Here is a 4446-nt window from a genome sequence, read left to right as displayed (position 1 = left end):
AGAGAAGGAATATCATTTATAATATTTTGCTATCAGTGCACATTAAAATTCTACAAATTATTTCTTAAAAATAAAATAGGAAAATGCTAGAAATTTTATATTTTTAAAATAGAAAATTTGTATTTATTATTTATTTATTTTTTTAATCATTTTTTAATTTTTTAGGCAAGGCGACCCTTGGTTGACCTTACAATCCTTATTTTTTTATTTTTTATGCCTACAGTACCTGGTTTTCCTAGGTGGTCTACCATTCAAGTACTAACCCGGCCTGACTCTGCTTAGCTTCCGAGATCAGACAGGATTGGGCTTGTTCAGAGTAGTATGGCCATAGACTTAAAATAGAAAAATTTAAAATGATGATGCTGATAACAATTTTTAATCATGCCTTTAGGTATACACTTAACAAAAGGGATACCCACACAAAATGAGCAGCAGTGGAAAAACTGAATTATTGTATGAGCAATTTAGAACAGTTGAAGCAGAGCCTGATGGTATACTTTGGTCTTTTTTTAAAGGTCAATTACTATTTTGGTCTTGTAGAAATAGTTGGGAAGAAATGTTTTCTATAGGAGTCACCAATGTGAACCACTTCTCTTAAGTATGTCCTTGGTCATATCAGAAATTTTATTATGACTTCAGGGTAGCTCTCGATAAATTGATAAAGATGTCTTTAAATGAATATGTGGCCATAAAATGTGCCCTTTGGTGATAAAGTTCAGGAGTAAAACTTTCTCTCTGAGGTGGTTTGGAATTTGGCGAAAATCAACTTGCCACGAACCATTTTAATGAGCAAAGCTACTACCTGTGGGACCATCCCTGTCAAAACAGGACATACTGTTCATGATCTTATCTTCTCCCTTAACGTTATTCATGTCTATAAAATATGGTTAAAATGTTTGTTTTTCTTTAAATTATTTTAATTGTGGTAAAAAAAAAACTTAACAAGATCCACTCTTTTAATGTTTTTTAAGTGCACAACACAGCATTATTAACTACAGGTGCAATGCTTCACAGTTGCGCTCCAGGACTTACCTTATGTAACTCCGTAACTGAAACGGTATACCTCTCGAACAGCAACTCCTCCGTTCCTTCCCTCTCCCTAGCCCTTGGCAACTACCATTCTACTCTCTGTTTCTATGAGCTTGGCTAATAATATCAAAGGCAGCAGGACATCATGAGAGACTTTTGTGGGTCAATGATAAGGAAGAACATATATATCTATCATTGATAATGACTGCATTAAAAAAAAAAAAAAAGTGTTGCTACTGCCTATGAACTAAACTAGGTTTGTCCAATTGTTTTCTGAGTCATCTAGTGGCTTGTTTACGGCACCTCAAGCCACAGCAGGGAGTCATTTGGATGTTATAGCAGAATAAACCTGATTCTGCAAAAGCAAAATAAGAGCTTACATTACTTTCTCTCATACTCAAGATGAAAGCTATGTCAATTAATGAGATAGTGATTAAACAAGGTGAAATCCATTGTATTATTTCAGGGCTAAATGATTTTTTTTAATGCTTTCTAGGCTTTTTCTGAGAGACAGCCAAGGTTTGAGCTTATCATATTGCCCCTCCGTCATGACTAGGTGTCAGGGTATTGGCCACAGCAACGTTCATCTAGAAGATGGCCAATTTCTGTATCATTCAGTATCAGAAGCAGCAGCAGTGAGATCTGAGCTTCCACAAAAGTGAGTAAAAAAAGATATAAAGACATTCTTCAACACCCTTGGGATTATTGAATGAAAATGGTAATTGAGAGCTTGCAGGTATTACATTTTTGGACATCGCTGTGTGTTGATATTGTAAGAAAATGTGTTGGCAAATATTTTTTACAATGGGCCAGATAGGAAATATTTTTGGCTGTATATGGTCTCTGTTGCAACTACTCAACAGCCAGTCTTGCTCAAAAGTCACCAGTAACATCATGTAAATAAATGGAAATGTCTGTATTCCAATAGAACTTAATTTATAAATATTGAAAGTTTAATTTCATATAATTTCCATGTGTCATAAAATATGACATTTTAAAAATTTGTTGTTAAACTTTAAGTATGTAACAACTATTCTTAGCTCAAGGGCAGTACAATAATAGGCATTTGATTGGATTTGGGCTGCTTAGTTTGCCTATTTGTATTGTAGCTAATCTAGTAAAGATAAATACCTATTACATGACTAACCAGGTGATTTAAATATAGTTTAATAAATTCGAAAATGAAAAACGACAGGATCATCGAGAAGATACATCAACTTGTTCTTATAGATTTGGGAAAACCTCAAGGAGATAGGAAGCTGAGGCATGGACAGAAGGTATCTAGCTAAAGATGGGAATAAATTGTATGTAAAGCCAAGGGAACAGTGTAGTTGGAGACTAAAGAGAGTAAAGCAAGGAAGAATTAAAAATATTGAGGTAGAGCTGAGCTAGTTTTGTCATGTCTATATATTTTTAAATGTAGCCCTCTGCCTTGTACGTTTATAAATATGTAAGTTTATTCCTGGTGAGAATATAATTTTTTACTTTTGTCTCTAGATTCCTTCACATGAAGTTTGATAGTAACTTTGGTGACAACGGACACCACTTGTAACTTAGTCTTTGTCATACTGCCTAGTAGATTCTATAAATAATTACTCAGCAGCAAGGACTAGAGAAGCAAACATGTGATCAGGCCTTACAGATATTTTCTTTTGAATACCTCTTAAAATAATTATACAAATATATTTCCCATGTAAAGAAAATATAAAAAGGAAAATAAATAGTCTGTAAAGAAATTAGAAATTATTATTTTTAAGAGATCATATTATGCACTACATTTTGTCCACTGTTAAAACATTGAAAGCTATAAAGGTACATTTATAGCTTTTCCAACAGTTGCAGACAGAGAAGTCAGACAATCTATTCTCAGAATAGTTGGTTTATCACTACTTGTTTTTATAACATCTTAGTTTCTGCCCAGAAAAAATATCTCTAAAGGACTAATCCCACAGAAAAACAAATTAATTTACTACTATAGTTGAGTGAAATTGTAAGTGTATTGACCGATAACAGCACCCAGTTATTCTGAAGTCCACTGTTTCAGTAAATTTCTTTTAAACTCAACCTTCAAAACTAGATGCTGCTTACAGTAGGTGAGTTTGGGAGTCTTTGAAGATATGCAGCACCATGATCAAAGTCAAACGCTATTTAAAGCAGGTAATATTTCCAAATAAATTATTACAAGTAGCAATAGTTTCATAAAGGAATCCTCCAATGAGCTTTTGTGTTTATAAGCAGAACTTTTTGCTTGCATCAAGCATTTTAAAAAAATCGAAGTCAGTGATAAGAGCTTGACAATATCACTGACAGCACTAAGCCCACAGACTTCTTCTTAGTGGGTAATTCCTTCTAAGAAACAGCAAAGGTTTACTTAGACTCAAGTTTGTCCATCCTTGGAAATCTGTAATTATTGACAACACTAAACACTTCCCTGCACAGAGGAGGTATAAGATATTATAATTCAAATAACTCCAAATCACCAAATCCAGTTGTTTCACCGAACTCTCACCTGTTTGAATTTCCCCTGATATTTAACCCTAATGAGCAATATATAACTCCCTTACGTAAGTTTCTACTCTTTTGCCTCCAGGATATCACTCATTTTATACTCTAATTTTTTGACGCCATTTCAAACTTCTTCACTTATTTTTTTCTATATCTCTATATCAATGTAAAAATCAACCTTCTATCCAGATTTTTCAAACTTTTGGCATATATTCACATATAGAGTTTATTTATATTTAAAAGTTTATCCTATATCTATAGGTAGATTCACTTTCTCATTTTTAATATTTATTTATGATTCTCCTCTTTTTGAATTGCTAATCATTTGTCTGTTTTATGAGACTTTAAAGAATCAGATTGTGTTTTCATAGATCAAATCTATAAATTTGTTGTTACTTTATTGTTGCTGCTACTGTATTTTATTTTTTATTTTTTTATTTTTTACACTTACAGCACCTGATCTTCCTAGGTGGTCTCCCATCCAGGTACTAACCAGGCCCGACCCTGATTAGCTTCTGAGATCAGATGGGATCAGGCTTATTCAAGGTGGCATGCCATAGATGCTGCTGCTGGTGAATTTTATAGTATTGATTTTGATTTCTATACTGATTAAGGCCTCCTTTACTGCTTTTTGAATTATTTCACTGTTTCTTTTTTTCTTTAGCTTATTTACTTTAATTCATTTATTTAAACTTATTAAGTTCTACTACATGCATTTAAGGCTACACATTTTCCTTTGTACTTCTTTGTCTACATCAGTTTTTACTACATAGTGCTTTACTGCTATTCTTTTCTAAATAGCTTATAATTTTGGTTTTGAATTAATTTTTATCTTAGAAATTTGTTAATTCTTTTTATTTCATTTTTAATTTAATTTTTTTTCATTATAGCTAGTAAATAGGGTCTGAAGGA

At 32.6% G+C, this 4446-nt stretch overlaps 2 pseudogenes; both read right to left on the bottom strand.

Moving 5' to 3' along the window:
• Positions 1 to 214: 214 nt before the first annotated feature.
• LOC111740498 lies at positions 215 to 333 on the bottom strand (annotated as a pseudogene).
• Positions 334 to 3978: 3645 nt separating this feature from the next.
• On the bottom strand, positions 3979 to 4096 carry LOC111740503 (annotated as a pseudogene).
• Between the last annotated feature and the right edge of the window lie 350 nt (positions 4097 to 4446).

Source organism: Pteropus vampyrus, unplaced genomic scaffold (assembly GCF_000151845.1).
Source record: "Pteropus vampyrus isolate Shadow unplaced genomic scaffold, Pvam_2.0 Scaffold64, whole genome shotgun sequence".
Classification (NCBI taxonomy): Eukaryota; Metazoa; Chordata; class Mammalia; order Chiroptera; family Pteropodidae; genus Pteropus; species Pteropus vampyrus.
This window is presented reverse-complemented; position numbering and strand designations above follow the sequence as displayed.